This window comes from Desmodus rotundus, chromosome 13 (assembly GCF_022682495.2).
Source record: "Desmodus rotundus isolate HL8 chromosome 13, HLdesRot8A.1, whole genome shotgun sequence".
NCBI classification, from domain to species: domain Eukaryota; kingdom Metazoa; phylum Chordata; class Mammalia; order Chiroptera; family Phyllostomidae; genus Desmodus; species Desmodus rotundus.
Genome location: NC_071399.1, coordinates 81929842 through 81954854, shown reverse-complemented (window position 1 = coordinate 81954854; position 25013 = coordinate 81929842).

Genomic DNA, 25013 nt, shown 5'->3' with positions numbered 1-25013 from the left:
ATGCTAGAGAATCACCTTTTCACTACTTTTGCTTCTATGTCTTATGAATAATCAATTGGAAGCCAGCACTCTGAGTTTGCTAATTACTCCCTGAACTTTTATTTTGAAGTATACTGGAGTATTCTAAATACTAATGCTACTTATAGCAATGACTAATTTTAATCAGTCACTTTATGGAAGTGGTGATAAAAAAAGAAGATGTTTTTTAAAAGTCTCAGAGTGAAGTATTTCTTTAAATAGAACATTGCATAAACAGCAAAGTCAGGAACTATTCTGGGTTTAAGGGCAAAATCAGCAAAATAGAACACGGTGAATAGTGTTGAGTTTGTAACTGTAACTGATATGAAACACACAAAAGGCTCATATACATAGAATTATCATTTAAAAGCTTCTGGAAAAACTCTTTTCCCTTAAGCCATTAGATGGAGGAATATAGCAATATATATTTTCAAGATGGAAGCAATTCTACCATAAGCACAAAGGAATAAATATATTTAAAAAGTCTTCAATAATATTGGAGTGGAAGGTTCTACCTAAAATATGAGAATGTCTTTGTGCCCTAGTTCAGTTGCAAAGAAAAAAAAAAGACTTTTTATCATAATATGTTATTCGGAAGCCTAGGTAAAATTGGTGTGGCATGGGTACAAAGTTGTATCCACCAAGCAATAGCCATTTTTATTATTTATATCTATGATCTGCTTTCCAGGGGATGTATACATTTAGTTAAGCAATGAAACCGCATTGGTACAGTAGCTGCTGTCAGAGTCACCACTTGGTTAAAGCTGAGAAAATACGCTGTAATTTTCCAAGTACCATCTGTCTTCAGCACAGGTCAAGTAGATGAACCAAACAGGGATGTGGTGGGAACCACATCCATGTCCTTCAAGTTCTTGAGAGTGGCACAGATAGCAGCAATCCTTCCAGGACTGTGCTATTCCTTAGTTAACTACTTTACTAGGGAGAGGAAGTCCAGTAGGCTTCCTCAAGGCTTTCCCTGTGATAACGACCCTCACTTTACAGATCAGGCAGCCTATGTGGGGATTCGACTAGTTACTATGTCTATTTCAAATATGCCTTCCCAAACTGGTGCAATGACCATGAGATGGGTTTAGAAACCCAGTGGACCTACTGTAAACCAGACCTGAGCTAAAACTATGGGTCACCTGACCTCCATAGCCCCTATTCTGACTGAACCCCAGTGACATTTTGGGTCTTCTAGAGTTAGTATCGGTTCAAAGCCAGTGTCCAGAAGACCTCAGAAGTTTTTATTACTTCATTTTCTCCAATGCACAATAACTGGTAAAAGGCCATATGAGCCTTTGAGGAAAGGTAGGGGAAAGATTAAGAGCCTAAATATTTGGTAGGGTATTGGAGACCTTCTTCAAAGGAACCTGGCCTCCCCTTCTGGCAAGGGGTCCCAGGACTGTAAGCTGGCCCACATCTAGTAATTGACTGATGGACCATGACATTCATTCATTTGACCTAGAGTTTTCTGCTTATACAGCTCAAGCAAAAATTCAGTAGGCTTTCTATCTATTTCACTTCCAGGAACACCTCGACCAACTAGATAATAGGCCTGAGTGAGTCAGACTGCCGTACTCTTTGCTTTTACTCTGCCCATTAGTGTAACTCCGCCCCACCCCTCTTCTCTTTGGCAGCAGAGTGCTGCCACTTGGTCACTGCCACCCTGACATGCAATTACTCCCATTGCATTTCATTTAGCCCGTCCAGCGACTCCAGTTCTGCCTATAAGGCTTGAACTGCAGAGAAGAGAGATTGCTGAGCTCTTCAAGGATGATTGGGACTCCCTCCCAAATATATTTCTCATTATTAAAGGTATGTCTCCAGACTCTTCAAGTGTAGGTGAGTAAATCTTAAACGACAAATCCACTCTAACATTCCAATCCCCCTAAGCTTTTGAATCCCACCCTCTGCTTTAAACCAAAACAGGTCTGACATTTCCAACTCTCTAACTATAGGCCACCTTTTGGCCCACGTTTTAGCAAACCAAGTAACCAATCAGTCTGAGGCCTTTCTACCTCCCTGAACTTCAACATTAACACAGAACCTTTGCTTCGTGAGCCCACCAATAAATCTGACTCAGTCGTGTGTCCCTTTCATTATCGTACATCCTTAACGCCATTTCCCTGCATGTCCCTGAATTTCTTCCTGACTACATTAGGAAACTTGAGTAGTTCTTTTGGAATGTAGAATACCTCCTCCTGGGTCACATTTCTACCTCACATTTAGGGGCTTGTGGGGACATCGGTCTCGTTATATATCTAGAAGCAAAGAGAGGTGGTAGGGTGGGTCCTGAGAAGAATCAGCATTATCTTACATGGAAAATACCTCAAAGGGGACTTTTCCAGTTTCCCTGGTCAATGCAGGGTTCATCTCCGCAGGAGGGGTGCAGAACCTCTTTCCACTGTCAAACATGATCATCAGAATTAGGGGCTCAGTGTCTCCATCTTCATCAGTGTCTCACCACATGTCCACATGACAGCCTTGGGGATCCCATTCGTTACCAAACGATATACTCAGTTTAACAGTAGACACATGGAGAAGCTGGGTGTCCAACTGACACTGCAGATCTGCCAGATGCAGGATGAGATGATGGGTTTGATTTTTAGCAATCTCAGCCCTGCTGCTACAGAAGATAAGGGTTCCCTTCAGGGAACGCATTGAACTCTTCAGGTCTTTCATACAGCATTTACACTGGAATTCAAATTCCTGAGCTCAACTTTTTCATTTAGCACATTATTCAATCACCTTAGAAGAAATCAGACAATATCATCACATTTGTATTTGTAAAAAATATTCATATGCATATATACACAGTCTCCCAGCTCCTTCCTTCATATAAGTGGTTGAGTAAGAGTATCTGAGGGTGATATTTTGTCAGATCATCCCATGGACCGTCAGTTCTCTATACTCTACTGGAAGTAGAGTCATTAGCATCCTTAAGTCTATTTAAATTAAAGAGTCAATTTCAGAAAACTTCCTGTTCTGAAGAATGTCAGGGTTCTTGTTCTTCTCAGGTCTTCAGTTGACTAGATGAGGCCTATCCACATCAGAAAGGGCAATCTCCTTTACTAATTTCACCAACTTAAATGTTTATCTCATCAAAAGCACACTCATAGAAATACTCGGAATAATGTTTGATCAAACACTGGGGCACTGCAGGGCCCAGTCAAGGTGACACATAAAATCAACCATCACAGCCGATCTGTATTAGCAGTTTCTACTAAATATGAGGAGAACACATTTTGTTTTTAGACATACACAGATATATTAAATTTCTTTTGCTGTGTAAGAAACAAGTATAGTGTTTTATGTCAACCTACATTAATTGTCTCATAATTTTCTTGACCAGGAATCGGTGCATGTCTAAGCTGAGTCTTCTGCTCAGGGTTTTTCATGGTTAAAAATCAAGATATTGAGCTCTGACTGGCTGGCTCAGTTGGTTGGAGCGGCATCCCACACACCAAAAGGTCGTAGTTTCGATTTCCATCTGCTGGTCAGGACATATACCTAGGTTGTGGGCTCAGTTATGATTGGGGCACAGACAGGAGGCAACCAGTCGATGTTTCCCTCTCACATCTATGCTTCTCTCTCTCTTCCTTCCCATCTCTCTAAAATCAATAAATATATCCTCAGGATCCTCAGCTGAAGGTGAAAAAAGTAGAGATTGACAGGGCTGATTTCTTAAGCTTTGAGAAGGCATCCACTCCAAAGCTCATTCCAGTTGTTGGCAGAGTTGCCTTTGGCTATAGCACTCTGAGTCCAGCTTCTTACTGTCTGTCAAATGTAGGTCACCCACAGATCCTGTAGTTCAAGTGCAGTTACCCACCACTTGAACTTCTCTACAAGAAGTTCACAAAAAAACCCTATTCATTTCTTATTATTCTGTAAATTATTCAGTGATACCACAAAAGAGCCATCAAATAGTTTATAAGATATGTGGGCCTAAAATAAAGGAAAACCATTTATGTGCACATAAATGGTGCACATTTTGGAGTAGCACACAGTTAAATAAATACAAGAAGTCGTGAAGTTACTCTTGGGAGGAAGTCTACATTCTAGCCATAAATATCTCAATAATTGAAAAGTAGCCTAGAGGAAGGCTTACTGTGAATTTAGACTGACATGTGTTCAGTAAAATATGAGAAAAACTCAATTTGATAGCACCTACGGCTAGCTTCATGGACACACAATCTGTGCCGTCACACAGGGCCTCCTGTTTGGTTGATCACGCTTTGTTGTCACCATTTGGAAACAGAATAATTCACGAACAAGGCACTCCACATTTTCATTCTGTACCAGGCTCCGCACATTATGTGGCTGGTCTTGGCGCTATTAAGGCTGAGAGAAAACAGGGATTTTTCACATGGGTAGAATGTGAGTGGGTCTTTAATAAGATGGAAATTAAGGATTTTTTTTTTTTTTGGTTTTGATGATCTGAAAGTCATTAATTACTGACTTAGCAAATAGCTATGATTAAAAAATTTAAGAGTGAAGCCATGTTGTAATAAATTGTAATCTAGATTTTAAAAAAATTTCCTGTGAAGGAAAGTGAAAAGAAAAAGTACGAGTGAGCACATGATGAAAGAGAAATATGGACCCTGCTTGAATGTTCTGGGTAAGAATCCAGTAGAGGGGCAGAAGCTGGAGATGCAGTCACACAGGACTGAAAAGAATGAGGTCCGTGAAAGAAGTCGATGGAATGAGATTTAAAGTAGAAATATTGCTATTTTAGTGGAGAACCACTTTCCTTTAGCAACAGGGAAGATACGGAGATACCCAAATTCAGGCAGAATTTTAGATGGGGCCCTGAGAAGATAGTATAATCCCAATATGAGAACCTGCATGTACCAAGTAATCAGTTCCGATTGTGAAGATTGCTGGGATGATGAGAAATGTCTTGAAGACATAAAATCATCACTGCAGAAGGAGAGTGGTGGAAGATACAGTTTACCAGGTAAATGATGGAACCACCACTGAACTTTAAGTACTTCTCTGCCCAAAGAGAAGAAGTGGACAAGGGCAGAGCTGAGCTTTAAGCTATCTTTGTTCCCATTAGCGCAAGGTAGCCTTCTGGTGGAGGGATCAGGGCCTGGAACTTGCTGAGTTCAGGCTGGGTTTCAAACTTACTTGCTTCCTCCCTCTCTTCCTTTGTTCAGTGGCAGTGAAAGAAAAAAAAAATCAACTTCCTCGAAATATGACACAGCCTCTGAAACCCACCACTGAAGCACAGAGTATGTTAAACATTTGTATTCTAAAATTTATATCAAACTTGAGAACCAATACCAGTTGAATTCCACAATTGTAATAACATGAGAAGAAATGGAATGTCTTTAAGGAGCAATAAGAAAATAGATCTTTCAATGAGATTATTCTAATGATAAGATAGGAAAAATAAAACAGTAGTTAAGAAAGCCTGAGTGTTTAAAAATCTTGAACAAACCTAGTTGTCCTTTCTATCATCATTATCTTTCCTTATAGAAAATTGCTCAAATAATTTTAAATAATTTTCTTTTTAATCTTTTCCTGCTTGACATTGGCAGTAAAAGATATATTTAAATATTTTAACCATAATTCTCTTTTAGAGCACTGTATAGCCAGACTGATAAAGTACATAAGAAAATACATTTCACCATGTTGTTTTTTAATATGCTAATTTTTTAACCCAAATTGTACCTTTTCTTTCTTTTAACATAAAATAAGAATTTGGCCTTTTTTTCTAGATATGACTGGTTAGCTATAGATATTTAATTTTGATTCTGGGTTTTTACCTGTTGGATTTTATTTGGGTTTTTTTTTTTTTTCATTTTTAACTCTTTATTGAAGTATAATTCACCTCCTAAAGGACTCACACATCATAGTGCACTGCTCATAAAGTGCACACACCTCTGAAACCCACCCTGGAGTATGAAAAATGAATGTCTTAAAGACGTCTCATAACCAGCGCCCCAGAAAGCCAAGTCAACCCCATGCCGCCACTCAGTTGTTCCCCATTCTCTTCCCCCCAAAGGTAACCATGATGCTGATTTACTGCACCATAAATGTGTTTTGCCTGTGGGAACATTGTAAAAATGGAGTCATGCCACGTATTTTCTTTCTAGCTTCTTCCACTCAATATCTGTTTTGCAATTATACCACATTGCAATTGTAATTGATCCATTATGCGTGTTTAACAGTGTTCCATTTTATGAATCACTTATCTGTTTTCCACTCTACATGGACACTTAAAACTATTTCCTATTTGAATGCATTAAGGACAATTCAATGACAAGCATGCACATCTTTGGTTGCACACGTGAGCACATTTTTTAGGGGTGAAGGCATTTCCAAGACCAGGCTGGAAGCTTTTTCACATTCTTACCTTCTAGGATTACACAGTAACATACTGAAATTTAAAGATTTTCACACATTAAGATAAGGTGAGTTTTCTTGGCTCTGTGGGCTGGGATTACAAAGTAGAGGCCATGGGCCAAGCCATTTTGTCCAAGATCCTGAAAGGCAGCATTCATTAATAGCCATTTTTTCCCTTTCAACCCCCTGAGAGATGTGATCTGTGAAACACAGCAATACTTTGAATCATGGTGTGGAAGTAGGAAAGCCATTCACAGGAAGTGAGGTGAAAAGCAACAATAATACTACTTCTTAGGTTATTTAATTAAAAAGTATGTATGGTTATGTGTCTTTAATATTTTATATAAATATACCATGAACATATTGAAACATCTTCAGGTGAACATTTTAGGATTAACATTTAAGATTTAGTAAGAAAAAATATTTCATTTTAATTGCATAAATGAAGGATGTTTACTTAATTTTGGCATATATCCACTCCATTGACAAAATATACATCTAAACTTTCACTTCTTATTACTAACTAAACAAATAGAATGCATAGAAAGTGATCTTAAAATAATTAAGATACATTTTGTTTTTCCCATGAAGGAAAACAGCATTTGGTAGAGTTGCATTTATGTGAGTCTCAGAAATGAGTGTCATTTTAATTAGGTAATTACACATAATTGTAATTATACACTATTTGAATTATACTATACATTTTGTAATTATACATAATTTTAATTACACATTTGTCATAAAATCTTAGAAGTTAGAGATAAAATATCTGTGAATTCATCTAGTCAATCTTCTCAGAATTCTGCCCAGAGATTTTTTCTTCTCCCAAGAGTTATTCTTATTCTTCAAATGAGTTCGCAAAATAATCAGGCTGATCTGTGCTTAATAATCTTTCTTTATAGTCAATCAGTAGTTCGATGATTTTTGTTGACCTGTTAAAGCCTGCTATTATGCCCCTCAGAATGTGTTGTGCATCAGGCCGTGACGTGTTTATAAAACATTTCATGTAATGACTCTCATTTAGAGAAAGGTGTGATCTATGAACTGAAACCAGGAGAGATTCCTTTTCCAAACGTGATTGGTGTTTCCGGTGTTGACCAGCAGAATGGAAACCTACAGAAGTGCTGCTGAGGGATTGTGACTTCTGATCTCCTTGGCTCACGTTACACCTGGCCTTGACTAGGTTGGAAACTGGCTTTCCTTCAATCCTGAACGGATGACACAGCTACTAGAATACTATGGTGCAGATAAGGAGGTCAAAATTGATGCTACCTTCACAGCCGCTAAAACGGCATTTACTCTGTATGCTGGGTTTTGACATCTAAATCATTTGGGCAGATACTTTTAACTTGAAAATTAATTGAATACATAAGTTAAAGCTTTCCATAAGCAGTATTAACTTACATGATCAGCACTTCCCTAGAAATCACCTCAGGGCTGACCAACCCTAGAGATACAGTTGCAGTGTTCGCACATGACTGAACTGTTCTTTTGCACTATCGCCAAATTAGAAATACACGCAACTTCCCTTTCAGTGAGAGGCAAAGTAAGCAAATCTCTGCTGCTGCCTCTGTCTCTCTTCATCTTGATGTGTGTGTGCATGTGTGTGAGTTTGTGCTTTTATATTTATATGTATATAGTGTGTGTGTATACATGTGCATTATGGATGAGAAGTTATTTTTCTTTTCTATGAACATCTGTTTAGGATTATCTACCTACCTACCCATCTACCTGCATACCCCTCTACCTATGTATTTATCCATCCAACCATCTTAAATCACAATTACCATCCAGTGGCAATTTGAGTGAACTGCAGACACATGCCTTAATTTCTCAAGTAGAAAGAACAGAGGGGTCCTGCTGGCAGCATTTATAGTGATAATTACTAAGAAAGCACTTTCTTAATCAGGAAAGTCAAATTATGTATCTTCTATTTGTTACCAATGGATTTTACCTCCCAATAGGCTTCTGCTACCGACAGGATGTGTTCTGACAGTGTGTGAAAAAGAAAAGCTTTGGATCCAAGAGAATATCTCTAACATTGAATAACTTATATAATCAATTTGAGCCATTATTTCTTCATCCATTCGTAAATGTTGGTTATACTTTCCCTTCTGAAGCTTAGGAGAGAGTTTTCTTTAAACCACTTAACAGAATGTTTAGTACAAGGTAGTTATTCAACTAATGTTGATTTTATTCTGTGTTTCTTGTCAGCATATTTTGTTCAAGCCTGACTTACGAGCTCTGTCCCTGACTGAGCCACGTGTCTTGTTACCTGGTGCACTGTGAATAACTGAACACTGTTCAGGATGTCTGTATTTACGTATACCCTTGGTAGCCATTAGCGCCTACTGTGCATCAGGCAACTAAGTGCTAAGGATTTAAATACATTTAAAAAAAGTATGCCTTGGATATGCTTGTATTTCAGTGAAGAATTTGGTCCTAAGCCTAAGATGAGCAAACATCAAGATTACGAATATGTCTCATGCATGGCAATAAGGTAATAGAAACATAATGTTTACATCATTAGGGATGTGATCTCTATTTCCAAGACAGTTTCCACTTTCCTTTCTATAAATCAGGGATAATGATGATGCCTGTCCCATAGGACCCTTGTGCAGATGGAATGAGTTAATGTCATATGAAGCAATGCCTCACATAAAGTCTAAATAGTTTGAACGAGAAAGAACGTTGGCTTCAACACTTGGATTAAAGCTTTTTTTTTTAAGAATTAAAATAAATTAATAAAATAGGGTCTTTGAACCAGGCACCAAGCCAGGTAATCTGATCTTTCTAAATTGTCTCATTTCTGAGCCTCTGAAGCCCTCTTGATTTTTCCCAACCAATAGTGTATGTGTATAATTTATAAAAATAACTTATGAGATCTCAGAGTTGCCTCTTCCTTTGTGATTTTAGATATTGGCTAGGATGCTTTTAATTTTATAACTCAGTGTTGTATGTTATGAAATGCACACACTGGTATTTAAATGCCTTGTGAATATTTGTCAACTACCTGGAAAATGCACAAGCAGTAGGATGAGAAATTTGGAAATTAATTCTGGTTGTAGTATATTGCTCTACACTGACTACAATAGGAATCCTAGAGGAGCTTTATTCCTTTAATCTTTTCCTTTTATCTATCTGAGTTTCTTAAATTTCAGTCCACAATCTCTTTTCTTTCCCCATACACTTGGGATGACCATCTTAATCACAGTCATAGCTTCAGAGACACATGTTCCAAAAGTCTGTCTCATCCACATTGTATTTCTAGTGGTCTCTGCAAGAATCACTAGTATATTAATGACTTTAAATACACGTATGTGTACTTGACACCCATTTCCTAGCTTGCACTGCCATACTTCCAATGCCTACTGGACACTATCCATTGCATACAGCATAGGCATTTTGAACTCATTTTGTCCAAAATATAAATCATCATCACTTTTTTCCCTTGAACCTAATATATTTTCTATTTTATTTAATAACACTGTCACTCATACTGTTGCCTAAGGCAATTTCTTGGGAATCGTTCTATATTTTTTCTCTCTCCTTCTCAAATGTACGTCTCCTTCCTGTCTCCGACTGACTCACTCCCGTTGCACTGAGGCTGTCTTCTGGCCATACTAGCTCTAGAGAAAAGCAGGATGCGCTGCTACTGGTCTTCAGCCCTGGTCTGCCCACTGCCCTGCCAACCCTCCTCAATCTGTCAAGGCCTTTTTACTAAATACAAGTCTGATTCTGTCACGGTCCTATCTACATCGCTGCTTCTCCCATTTCCTGCAGGTTAAAATATAATTTCTTAGAGAGTCTGTAAGAACTCCATGATCTAGTGCTACTTACTCTACATATTTTGTCTCATATAAGTAACAACCACCACAAAAAAAGTGCTCCAGGCATTCTAGATTGCGTGACCCACACCAAATGAGACACGTCCCATCAGACCTCACCCTCTACTCAGGCTTTTCTTTAGCCTCCAATGCTCTCTTCTACTTTTATTGCATCCTGTTCCTCCTTCAAAATCTGATTGAGGGTCTCCTACCCTGGAAATTCTTTTTTGAGAGGCTTAGGCAATGTTTGCAGTTACATTATATGTTCTCCCATAACTCCTGGAACATAATTCCAACATGGAAAATAACATAAATTGCAGCTATATATTCATGGGGATTTCATCACCTCTTTTCTGTGAGTGGTTTGAGAGCAGAGATGTAGGCCTCTGGATAGTATTTGATGCATTTGGAAATACAGGAATGAAACCCAGGATATGGGTCTGAAATATGCATATTTGAAGGTGATGAATACATGAGCAATACCATGTGGATGAGACAAAGTTTTAGAACTTGCATCCTTGAAGCTATGGTTGTCATCATGGCAGCCATCCCAAGTGTGTAGAGAAGAAGAGCAATTGAGGCTAATATTTAATAATAATTATTTTCAAGGAACACATCCTAATAATAATAGAGATGTTGTTATTTATATTTTGCAAAGATACAATTTGGGTATGAAGTCATGGTTTCAAAAATAGAATATTATGTGTAAATGACAAAAAAGTTGTATTTGAAGGCAAATGTTAATTTTCTCTAAAATGTTTATAACCTCTATTAACTTTATATTGACAAAATACATGAATAAACGTAATAACAACAGCAGTTTTTTAATCTCAATTTGTAAAAATTCAGACCCAAAAAGTTCTCAGAACATCCCTAGACTGATTATTAGAAGGCATGAGAAGGAAACCCATTCATAGCTGTCACAGAACAAACAGAGGAAGCCTGGAGAGGGATCGGTGAGGTGTCAGCCGCCCAGACCACATCCTGTCTAAAGGCCCTCACGGACTAGTAATGAAAGACGCCCTCTGTCCCCAGTAGTCACGGAGTTGTTACACATTTCGTAGAACGATTATTGAGTCACGGTGTGAGCAGAGTCCTATGTGGAATGGCTCGTGTGAGTTCACCTGTCTCAGGCAAAGCTATACTAGAATTATGAAAAATTGTCCACTTGCATTGAATTTTGGGCTCCAGGGATTTTTAAAAGTCACTGTCCCAGTTTTGGTTTTATTCTAATGAACCTTGACCATGCTAAAATTTGTGGGTAAAATTACAACAAACATTTTGGAAAGGAAAAGAAAGTCACACTGTACTCACTTTCCTCATTCTTGCATTCCTTTTTTTAAGCCTCCAACTTCAAGATTTCAATTTACTTTTTCAAATTATAAACTGATTTGATCTTTACTATGTAATAAAACTCACAATTTCTGGGTGGTTAAAAATTCTTAGATTTAAAGTTGATAACCTATTAGCATGTTTAAAAAATAAATTCTGCAATCTTAAGACTGTATCATTTGTTAGTGATAGTTTTCCTTGGTAAAATGAATAAAAGGTTGCTGAAATTAATTCAGGGTATAGCTGCTGGGAAAGGAAATCCAGTAAGAAGAACAGAATTATATTTATTTGGAAAATGTACTCAAGTTAGAAAATACTGGAGAAAATAAAGTAAAACTTGGATTAGTAGTTGACAATAAAATTGAGAGAAACTAGAGCTAAATTGAATACGATATTTGGCAACAGAAGTAGATGATAAAAATGCTAAAGGTAAAGAGCTAATTTGAATTATCCACATGGTACGTAGAGGGTGGAGCAACAATAGGCTTACAGTTGTGAGTACATGAAATGCACATTTTATTATAATATTATTTTCCATGTGAAAAACTGTAAACCTACTTTGGCCCCACACCGTATTCATATGTTGTAACTTCACGTGCTACTCGAGGTATGGTTCTGCCTATAAGTACCTCTCTAAGGTGTGGACATGTAATTTCCCCTCTAAATTTATATCGTTCCTTTGTTGACAGAACTGAGGGCATTTTCAAGTTATTTGTAATTATCCATGTCTTTATTTCTAGGTTTAAGAACTTCTAAAATGTTACTTGTAGAGGGGACAGTGATGCCTGATACTGACAGCTCCTAAGGGACAGAAATAAAGGTCTATATTTAAGTGGAGAAAGAGGGAGAGAAAAGAGAAGTTGCATATTTTCTCCTATAGGATTTTAAGATGCTCAGCTCATCTTTGTTCTAAGGGTTTCTCCTCCAGATTCCACTTTTTATGTATAAAACTGACTTCTTTCTTCTGTTCAGTAATGACTGTGTGGTTGAAGAAAGATAAAGTTATCTTCCCTAATAAACTGTACGGCTTCTAGTTAGCTAAAGTCATTTTATATATCTAGATTGGCCTAAAATCTGTGGGCTGCTGTGCGGTAGCAATCTCAGCTGGAGCAGCAGCGAATGTAACCCATATATACACTGAGACTCCCCTATCATCACGCCAGCCCTTGAATATAACAATAATTGTGATCATCTGTGTGTCTTTACAAAGAAGAAAAATGAGTAGAGGAAAAAGTCGTTTGCCAGAAATATACAGAAAATGTTACTGTAGAAAGTAATATTTTTCCTAGTTAGCTATAAAACAAGTTTAAGCATATGTTTTCCTTTATCATCAATACATTGTGTGAAGGCATAGTACATTGACTAATGAATAAGGTAATGCGACTTATAAAAGAAAGACTCAGAAATTCTGATTTTTGTATTAAATAGCAATTTACAACTATGTACATATTTCTGGAGTTGACTTTCAAATCAGGCAAGTTAATGAGAGGGTTAATCCACATCTATAAGAAACTATTTATACTACTGTTTAATAAATCCCCCCTCTGGCACTGGAGAACTATTAGTCATCATTTGCCCATGAATGTACTATTAAAACACCTAGTAAATTGCCTGGCACATGTAAATTGCTTTATAATGCCTGGGAAAATTTTCACCTGAACCAGTTTATTCTGCAGGAATTTCTGGCATGATATCACAAAAAGGTATTCACCTGCCTGGTCCAATGGGCATTTGTAAATTGAACAATACTCAAAATATGAAATGATGGATAATGGACAGAAACAGACAGATAATGTTGCCCATACACTGAAATACCCTCCTGGAAGTCTTTGAGGTATCAAATATTCGCAAGGACCTCCTCGGGGTCTTCCAGGAGGGGCCAGCCTGATGAGATTAGAGCAATATGGAATCCGGAGGGGCATACTCAGACTTTGTCATGAATCTATTTACCCTCTGGTTTTCACATACCTCCCTACATGCAAATGGTAGTTTGAGTGGCATTGACGTTAACCTGTTCACTGTGTTACAAAAATCTCTTAAAATCTGGGTGTTTCTTTTTCCCTAGCGTACCATTTCTCAGATAAATGGCCATGTATCCTTTGGGGAAGCACTAGAGAGATTATTGTTGCAAACACTTTGTGTCATTCTATGATCCTTAAGGTAAATTAGCCTCTGCAATTGATTGTCTCTGGTATGAGAAATGTCTGAGGCAGAGTAATGTATGAAAGATTGTGATTTTCCATTGGAGCGGCTGCCATCAACCTTCTAATCATCCACTCTTTTAAATCAAATATATCAATTGATAGTTTTGGCTGTCAAATCACATTTTCCCAAGGAATAGTATGATCAATTGGCCAGTGGTATAGATTTTTATGGGTCAGAGCCCTTTGATTTCAATCTGATCCCAGAGTCTGTTAAGGTAATTATGTCTGCTCTGCCTCTGGTGGTTACGAACTACCAGCTGAACCCCCCTCCACACCTTCCAGAATTCCATCTCCTTCACTGATGAGAGCCCAGGGGCACCGCAGCAGCACATCACCTCTCAAGTGGTCTACAGAGCCCTGAACTAGGCAAGAGTGATTTGGTAAAGCGTCAAAGCTGGCCTTTTCTCTAGTGTGCTAGGTTTAGGATAAAGGTTTCCTATTGCTGAAGATAAGTTTGTTTTTTTTAACGCTTTCATGGAGATATTTTGACATAATCATTATGCCCTGAGTTGGTAATTAGCCAACATGATTGCTTAGTTTGCTTTATTAAGAGCACTAACTGGACGTGACAAAAACCAACAAATTCCTTCTTTCTAATTACTATTTTCTCATATTTACCTAATGCTCATAATTTTTCACAAGCCTGCAGATCCCCTTTCATACAAATCCCATCCAAAATACCTATAAGCAGTGTTAGCAATATAGTATAACGCTACAACACAGCAGGGGTAAAGGATATCTTACTTAATGTGGACAATGCTGCCCTAATATAGCCTAGCCAGAGAGGCTTCTAAATCCTGAATCCCGTTCTGAGAGCCTGATACCTGGCAGCATCTCTGCAACCAGCTGTCCCATTGTGGGTTCCCCAGAAGTGAATGCTGAGACAAGGATTTATGTGGCAATGCATAGGAACTGTTCCAGGAGGAGTCTGGGGGTACTATGGGAACAGGAAAGTGAAACTTACAAGCTAAGGAAAGCAAGCAAAGTTTCAACAGCAAGCACAGTTTCAGAGCTGGGAACTCTGATGCAATCCTGCACTGGAATTTTGGAGACAGTGTAGATCCTACATAAACTGTACTAATGAGGAGTAGGAAGCTAGAATATTTACATGCCATCTCATACCAGTCATTGTTGAAGGGATATCTGCTGAGGAACACGCATCACTCATCTCTTAAGGTTCTCAGTATACATGTTCACAATGATCTCTGGGCAGCTAGCAAACATTTCTGATAAAGAGAAGCCAGTGCTGGCTCTTGACAGCAAAAGCGCACCGGAAATCTCAGTAAGTGAAAACAGTACAGGCATCCGGAGTAATCGCCGATGAAGCACTGATACCATCTGCTATCACAATATTTAAAGCGCTTTGGAAATTTCTCAATTTTTCAAAACTCCAACAGCCTCAACAGGATATAACAATATTTCCAGTAGCTCTCACTCACAGTGTTTTAAGATAAAGTTATTTTTCTAAAGCTAGCACAGGGAAAAGCTTATGTACTTGCAGTTCCATATAACATGAAACAGCCTGACATTATATTCCGCTTGCCTTAATGTTGGCCTTGTGCCAATGTTAAAATGGTTGTGCAGTTGAAGTAACTTGGATAAGTCATTCAAATGTGATTTTCCCCCAAACTGATAAGAGGTGGTACAGAACATTACCCTTCCAATAAGTCCTGTATGTGTATCTGATAGAAATAATGTAAGCACTGTTTCTGATGGTTAAAATTCAGGAATATTTATTACATAGAAACAATTATTACAACAAAAAATAATTACTAGAAGAAATTATACTTCAGCCCACATGGTTGCAATGAAACCTGTCTTCTGTACAAGTAAAATAATGGGTACATTGGCTCGCTTCATTTTTGTGCGTTTGTCTTTGGGCTAGGGGACTGGACCTAGCTTCACTCTGGAAGGAGTTGAAAATGTAGAAGTATTATTTTTCTACGAGTTTCCTCAAGTGGCTACAAAAATAAATGTTAAGTAATTAAAATATCAATGTCAGTTTTCAGTTTTGTACATCTCTACCACAATACACACTTCATTTTGCCAAGACGTTTCACGATATAAAGAGTGATACTGCATAAGAAAGTAGTGTGTTTATTCAGTCATTTGGCATCCACTAGAGGAAACACATTCATTTTCAATGAAAACATCTACCAGGACTGAACAGAAGGGGATTTTTACACCAGCAAGTAAAATACTTGTCAACGACACAATGAAACAAAGAAAGAGGTACACAGAATAAAAGCAAGAACTGGTAGAACTGTGTTCGATTTATGTCATGAATAGATAATTGCACTTGAAGAGGCAATTTACTGTATGTGACCCATTCCTTGTCCTTTGTCAAATTCAATTCCACTCACCCAGATGACGTGAGCTATTTGTGGGTTCTGACTACACGAGCAAAGTGAAATGGACAGTTGAGCATTTATCCAGTGACTTTAATCAATGTAGTTAGATCCTTTATAAATTCTCGGGCCTTAAGAAAAACAATTTGTCTTTCATTAATTATCTGAATAAATGTCTCCAATGTTCTGTAAAATTTGACTTTTCAAATGTTTTAGGAGGCACTAATCAGTTCCTAGTAATTCGATGTTCTTATACTCCATTCTATGGAAAAAAAATGAATAATTTCATTTCTTTCCAAAATCTAATTACTTTGCCTGTCCAGTTACATTTTTTTCCGTAGTTCGCATTTCAGCAATGTGCTGAAGAACTATACTGGTTGAAATACCGACTTCACTTTTGCCATCCCATCGTTGTAGGGCAGTGGGGGTGATGTGAACTTCCAGAAGCAGACGTTCCCGACAACGGAGTATCCAGCTGTTCATTGTCTTGGCCAATCGTGGTGTCTGCAACAAATGTCTCTCAGATTCCTATTTTAATATAATTTCCGATATGTCTGTTTATAATAAAAATCGACTCTGACATGTGATATACCCTCTAATAAGACTGTTAGTAACTGAGATCTGCAAATACAGATGGTAAACATCTCCGGAACACTGACATGGACTTTTTCCAAAGGAAGATAGGGAAGCCATTTGTGCCTATGATGATACTGTATTTTACTCTAGTAAAATGTTACTGTCCATTGAAGGATTAGTATTGTCACATAAGTAACAAGCTCTTGCTTACCTAAGGCATAAGCCTAAAGCAGGAAACAGAGAAGTCGGTCAAAGAAAAGGAGGGGGAAAAATGATGAGCAAAAATCTTGATCAAAAGGCAACTTAACAGTAATTTACCCCTTCTAGAGGCAAAGTCAGTTTCAGATCATTTATACAGATAATTTATATAGAAAATTTATAAGGTACAATCTTGAAATGGTAATAACCAAGTACAGTAAGTTTGCGTGCTTTTCCCTTTCCTTTTTATACAATATCCTGAGGCCACATTTATGTTTGAGACTGTTAATACGTATATCCCTTTTTGGCCAACTGAGGAGCTGTAGCGTATGGAAGTATATGGCTATAAATAGTTGTGATATGCATCTTCATAAGCCCTGCTAGTCTGTGCAAAATGCTGGTATATATAGACAGTTGAAATTATTCACACCCTAGTCTTCTCTATGAATTCAAAGTTAATGAAATTAAAAGTTATAATCAGTATATGTAAATATGTCTCTGCTGGAAATAATACGGTAGAGAACTTTTTATGTAAAGTGTACAGGGTGTTTTCTTAAGGAAAAATAAAGAGTAGTTTTGTCCTCACATAAAATGACTGGTTGTTTTTAGAATGGGAAACAGGAGTGACTAGTACAAAGCATGAATGGATATATCAAGTTGTAGAAAGTTCATGGAAAGGGAATCCTCTTTGTCTTGGTCAAAGCCAGGTGAAATGTATGAAATTTTTCTTAATGGGTTTTGGCTTTAAATATTTTAATAATGCAAAAATAAAATGTGCTTTTCTGTTAAAAACAAAAACAAAAATTTCTTGGCTTATTACAGTGTTCTTAATGAGAGGCTGTAAAAGGTCTTTCTTTACCTCTGATTAATAGGCCTCACAGACAAAGATTCTCTGTTTTATGCTGACCTTTTTCATGTCATTGATTATCCGAGAGAACAAAGTCTCACTGCTGAAAGAGCTAAGGTTCTTTAAAATCATGTCACTGCCTATGTCTACTTTGAAATTCTTTTATTGGCACTTGTTTAAATAGGTAGCCAAGTACTGTTTCTCACTAACTCATGATCCTGTGAAATCAAATGTCGAAACCGCCTGACAACTTTTGATATTTTGCTTCCCCCAAATCCAATCCTAAGTGATATATTTTGCACTTTTAGATTCCCCAGGTGCTCCTGGGAATATCACAAAGGATTTGTTCTTTCCACTTGCAAAAAGAGAGATGCTAGAAATAATTAGGTGGTTTGATATGAGTTGCATGGGCTCTGTTGTCAAGTCAGAAGAGAGGCTTACACTTACCTGGTTAGATCCCTGTGAGTAAAATGTTATCGATATAAATATTGCAGCGATCACCTGTGATTTCTAGAGCTTTGCCGCTGCCCTGGCCACGTAGGACGTGTTTGTTATCAGAGTCCTGGCGATCCTCTGTCTGCAATTAAACAAGAGTTTAGCGTGACAGTCCGAGTTTCATTGTATTTAAAATATTAATGGGTCATAGGTTTCCTTATTTAATTGAAATCAGTATATCCTAGTGGTTTTTAAGTGAGGCTATCTCACTTACAAAGTTTGAATATATAGCTGTTCCAGCCTTCTTTGGAGTTAGGGAATCTTTCCACCTGATGATCTTGACATAGTCTTGACATATTTTTGATATATTCTTAATGACCTTGATATATTCTTGTGGTGGGCTTTGTATTTTCATAATATGTTATGTCCCTAGATTATTATATATCTGAGGATTTTTCTTTTGTAAAGAGTTTATGTTCAACTGTTTTAATAAATCAGATATAATATTCACTGTACTTTGAAAAATAAAAACATACTCATTATATTTATAGGTATTTTATCTAAAACTTGAACTCTCATAACAGCTGCCACTTTTGAAAATTAAAAATAGTCAACCACGGTGACTTAAAGTTTTTTGTCATCTACAGAAAACGCTTTGTTTTACTGTGATGCCTCCCTGAAACACTTGCAAATCAACTACAGCAGATGGATTTTCTTCAACAATAAGTGATTATCTCCAAGATTCGTAGAATGAGTATGCCAGTCAGGTACTCTTGGGCATGGCCTTCTGGTGGCATTTCATATGTAACTTTGGGATCACAGAGTAGACTAAATCAGAATTTCCAGAATCTTAGTGTTCACAGTAATGCATATATGTGCTTTTGCTTCACAGTCCAAGGCTGAAATGTAGGGAAAACTTTTTTTTTTTTTTTTTTTTTTTTTTTAGTGGTGATTTTCTCTCTTCAGCATTTGTCCACTAAGGGAACTGCTCAGCCTTCTGGAAATTTGGAAGTTAAGCAGAGTATCTGTTGAATTATCCAAAGAAACACTTCAAAGCAATCTCCACAAGCTCCAACTACCCTAACAGTCCCAAAGCTACCTTATTTTGTAGTTTTCACATTATATGGCCTGCAAGGTTCCCTTCTATTCTGTGACCTGACAACTTTCTTCCCAATAAATTGTTTTTGCTTATGTTAGATTTGGTTTTTAATTAATGACGCTCATGAAGGGAGAATAACTTTTGTTATTTTATGCCTGATTTTTGATGGATTGTATTTTTATATCTCTGAGTCTGAATATGACACTCTGGTAGTTTTCTACTAAAATAGCCTATATCACTTAGAATTTCCCTTGCCTTAAAGTAAGAATACAATGCATCACTTGATTTTTTTTTTGGTGCCTTTTACAAATGTGCGATCATTATTCTCTCATGTTTGAGAGGTTGATTGGGGATTTTGAACTGACATATAGAATGTAATATTTCATAAACTTACACTTCTAAAATAATAAATACAAGCTTTATGTTTCAACCAGAATATCTGATTTTCAGAATGGTTCATGGGTGTTAGTTACGTGAGAGTTGCCTGTGTTTAGCTTTTGCTATCTCTTTAATGGAAAGAAGCCAGAGAGAAGGTGTGAAAATGAGCATTGGTTCAGGAAATTAGCGCTGTCTGCCACACACTCTTTACCAGATAACCCATATCTGCTCCCTTCTTCCACTCCTTCAATGATAAGCGATTCTGTGTTTGGCTGGTTTCCATCTTATTTGAAGAGACTGTTTGGCAAATGCTGATGGCAGCATATTTCACAGAGAACAATCCTTTTATAATGATAGTTACAGTCAGACCAGGAACACTGAAGGGGTGTAGAAACAGATTTGTGATTGTTGGGCCTGAGGCCCAAATGCTGCGTGGTTCAGTCAGATTCATGTAAAATAAACATTGAGTGTCTCCCAGTGTCCAGCCGAGCGAACCCCCACTCCATTTGTCTCTTTCCTCGGCCATTGCCCCATTCCAAATGATCTTCCACAGGGCGGACCGACGAAGCTTTCTGGTTAAAACTCTGGTTCTGTTACCTCCCAATGAATATCTTTTTAAAAGCACCCATGTGCCCTCTGGGTAATGTCCAAACTCATTTTCATCATTTATGTATGCTTCTCTGCCATCTAGCATGAATAATATTCCTGAAAATTAAGTTCACAAATCTGGAAAACTAGAAAACAGCAAGTCGAAAAGAAAGACCAGACAGAGCAGCCATGGAAAAGTTGAAAACCTAAGATGTCATCTGTGACCAAGAAATTTTCCGGAGGTCAAGATTGTCTCCAGGGCCATGCAGTAATGAAAACCAACAGGAAGAAAAATGAACACATAGGAATCTATTTAAGGTAAGTCATCTCACTTAGACATATTATACACTATTAAATATACATTGCAGAATAAAATAAACACCTGTCTTATCTAGAAGATGTATATTCAGAGAGAGACGTTTTGAAATGCAGACCTTGAATAAATTTCTATGGACATTACATTGGTATTAAAATCATATTGTTGAAAATATGGAAATCAAGAAAATATCACATAAAACTAATGTAATATTTTAATGAAAATGTATAGTTCAGTATATGTACTAAATAGAGCAATGGTGTAATAAACTAGTTTGTGGGAAAAATTGGGGCTGCAGTGTACCGCAGAAAAAATACCTGATTAAATGTCTAAATACCTGGTTTTCATATTGGTTCAGACACTGTCTAGTATTGCTGCCATATAAAGGCAAAAAAAATCTTAAATTTATTACTTACATCTGAAAGAAGCATAAAGTTGTAAAAGAATGTGAATAAATTTGGAGTCTGGCAGGTTTTTCAAATAATCTCTTTATCACTCACTAGATATATAATTTTAGCAAATTCATTTCTTTCACCATATTTTCTAATCTATAAAATAAGTTTATTAAATATCAGTCTCCTTTGTTCTATAAAAAGAAATAACTTTATGGTTTTAATTTGCATCTCTGACAGCTAGTGATGCTGAGCATCCTTTCATATGAATATGGGCCCCCTGTATGTCCTCTTTGGAGAAGTGTCTGTTCAGGTCCTCTGCCCATTTTTACATTGGATTGTTTGTCTTCCTGGTAATGAGTCATGTGAGTTCTTTATATATTTTGGAGATGAAACCCTTGTCTAGTGTATCATTGCCAAGTATGTTCTCCCATAGAGTTGGTTTCCTTTTCATTTTGATGATAATTTCTTTAGCTGTGCAGAAGATTTTTAATCACCTCATACTTGTCAAAATGGCTGTCGTTAATAAATGAACAAAGAAGAGCTGGTGAGGTTGTTGAGAAGAGGGAACCTTACTGCACCGTTTGTGGGAATGCAGACTGGCACGTTCACTGTGGAAAACACTATGGAATTTCCTCAAAAAAATGAAAAATGGAACTTCCCTATGATCCAACAATTCCACTGATGGGAATAAACCTAAGAATTCCAAAATACCAATTCAAAAGAACTTATGCATCCTGAAGTTTATAACAGTGCTGTTCGCAATAGTCAACTGTTAGAAACAGCCTAAATGCCCATCAGTAGATGAATGGATTAAAAAACTGTGGTGTATCTACACAATGGAACACTACATAGCAAAAAGACAGAAGAAGGACTTCCAACCCTTTGCAACAGCATGGGTGGAACTGGAAGACTATTTTGCCAAGTGAACTAAGCCAGTCGGTGAAAGACAAATACCATAATGATATCACTTATAAGAGGAATCTAATGAACAAAATAACCTAATGAGCAATACGGAGCCAGAGACATGAAAACAGGGAACAGACTGGCAACTGCAAGAAGAAACGGGGGAGGAAGGGGAGGGTGGAAAGAAGGGGAAGGGAGTCATCAAAGAACTTGTATGAATGACCATGGGCAAAGACAATGGAGTGGGGATGGACTGTGAGAGTCAGGGATGGGGTGGGATGGAGGAGGGAAAAGAGGGGGAAATTGGGACAATGGTAATAAAGAAGAATAAAATAAAAAGAATAAATAAAAATATTTATATTTTACTTACGAATATCACAGAAGTGATGTGAGTTGAATATAAATTTAAAATGTTCCTGTTAATTTTAACAATATAAATTTACATAAAATTTACTCATTATACACTAGTTTTATTTTCTTAAAGATTCTGTATTATCATTCACAAACACACCTCTTCCTGTTAATCAACAGTTAAAAGCTCTGACTGAAAACTGGAGTTTTAGAGGTTGTGACATACAAGGAGATTGTGGAGTTAAGCAGATACGCCCAGTTTTGTCAGCCATAAAGAACAGTTTGGACATTTTCCAAAGGGCAAGCAGGTCCTTTTAAGTGTGTATTAATGAGAAGTATGATGATAATTATAATTCAGGAAGATTTATCTACATGCTATGTAGAAAATAGATTGCACTCTGAAAATTCTGAGGCCAGAGGCAAATGTAGTGGATGTGGCATAACTAGTAAAGAAATGACAACATCCAAAACTAAAAATTGGAATAGAAATAAAGGATATGGATCCACAGTCCTGGTGACTGACTGGGAACAGAAAGTTGGGGCGAATAAAAAAGAATTCTATGATGGTTCCAGAACGCAAAGTTTCAAGATGGCATTTTGGAATTATTTAAATCACTTGCCAGACAAAAATAGCAAGGATCATACTGCAGGAAATATGAGGGAAAAACGATGGTTATTTCCTAGCCTTGCTACTCACAGCGTGGTTCATGGACTGGCAGCATTGTGTGCATTGGGAGACTTATTACAGATTCAAAGTCATGGGCTCGACCTCAAACCACTGCATCCGAATCAGAACTTCCTCACAATTCAGCTGACCTAGGTGGTCATTGGAAACAAAGGACAGAACTGGAGGTAGACCCTGTCACTGTCACTCACATGAGACATTTAGGTTTCCTGCCTCTGGAACATTATCGTCTTCAGACCTAGACATGCTGGTTTCTGAAAATGGGGTAGAACACTTCTACCGGAGGACACAGCATGCAGTCCACTAAAATTAAAGCTGCTGCTGTAATGCTCACCTTGGGCTCTTGTGAGAGTACACATGTAGGTAAAGCAAGGAGTTCCTTTTCCGTCCAAGGAAATAGCCTTCATTATCATGAAGGAGCATTTTTTTTTTTTTTGCCACAAATAAAAAGTAAGCATTGAGAGTACTTCTTCTCTTCAGTGCATGGATGTGTCATTTCAGCAACGATGCCCTGAAAAAACAATGTAGCCAGGTGTTTAAAGCACCCAGGGATAAAGATCTAGGTTACCCACTGAACAAGGAAACTAGACCAGCAGGCGTGGTGGTGAGAGTGAGGAATTTGAAAATAGTGAGGAATTTTAGATGATGGATACCAACTAAGGACTTGAGATCAATGGCATCAATCAACAGGGAATGTTGATTGGCTCAAAGAAGTTTATTTTGTCTGTTTAAAAATGTTAAGAACACTCACTACCTTATGAAATCAGTGATAGTGCCGTGTATACTTGGTGTGGTGTCTATGACTAGCTTGTACATGGGGCAAAGATGGACTGTAACAGATCCTGTTTGACCCGCCCACATCCTCTCCCCGTTTCCTTTTCTACCTATGCTGGTCCAACTTCCAGCTGTCAGCACTCACGTGCCCGTTCCTGAAGATTTTCTCTGCACCATAGATCTCTCTGCCTGCAGACAGGCCAAAAGTATTGGGGAAGTATTAAGAACTTGGGGAGCAGTCTCTTACAAAGCAATGAATAAACACGTAGCTCTGGTTATAGTATACTGAGGCATACACTCCACCATGGCTCTAAGATGACCCTGAGGAATTTATCTCCCGTTATTCATATGGTAACTTAACTGGTTATGCCTTTTTTGCAGCGGGGCTTCCCTACCATTCCTGTCTCACTCACACTAACCTACCACTGTTTCCTGAAATCCTGAGTCTCTCATGTAAATGGCTAGCGCCCAAATCATTGTATCTGGGAACTCTAAGATGGGTGCCATCAGAATATGATCACATTCATTCATGAAGTTGAAAGAAACTGCTTATGGAGCTTTGTAAATCATAGTGGATCAAAGAGAGACTCATAAAATTCAACAACATTTGAAAAAGAGATGAAGAAAAATGTCTACAATGGTTCTGGGAAAACACAGTTGGAAACAAGAGAAGAATTTTGAGAATTTGCTCTCAAAGAGCTTGAAGAAGGCAATGAAGGCAAGAAATAATCACAATGCAAGTGATTTCAGAAATGTTAAGTATTTTAATAAGTAAAATTGTCCATTGTTTTCAGCACACTGATCATTTCTGTGGTATGTATAGGCAAGAGTCAGATTCTGGTACATTTACAAAGTCAATGGAAGGGAGTTAGAAGAGGTTAATTTGGATGGATGAATGATAGGAAAGGGCAGTGGGGAAAAGTAAAAGTTTTGGGTAAAGGAATTGTAGAAAGGAAACTTTGAGGAGAGGAGAGTAGTGAAAATAGAGAACCAATGATTGAAGAATATTTGACTTTGGGAGGTTGGCACAGAATGCAATACTATGTGTTATATAAGTGTACACTTAAAACCCATGTAATTTAATTAACCAATGTTGCCCCAATAAATTTAATTTAAAAATAAAAATAAAATAAACAAGAAAATAATTGAAAAATATAAAGGAAGAGCAGCAGGGTATCAATTCAGAGATATCTGAGTGAGCATACAGTGTGATAAAGTAAAAAATACAAAAGGGTAAGAGTTTAGGGCAGAGAACTGAATATCTGAAACTAAACTTTAAAGACAGAGGAACTGGAAAACGATTTTTTCCCTGTCAAATGGAAGCAATTATTTTGTGACCTGCAATCACAGAAACCTGAACTTTAACTCTCTTCAAGGCACAACAA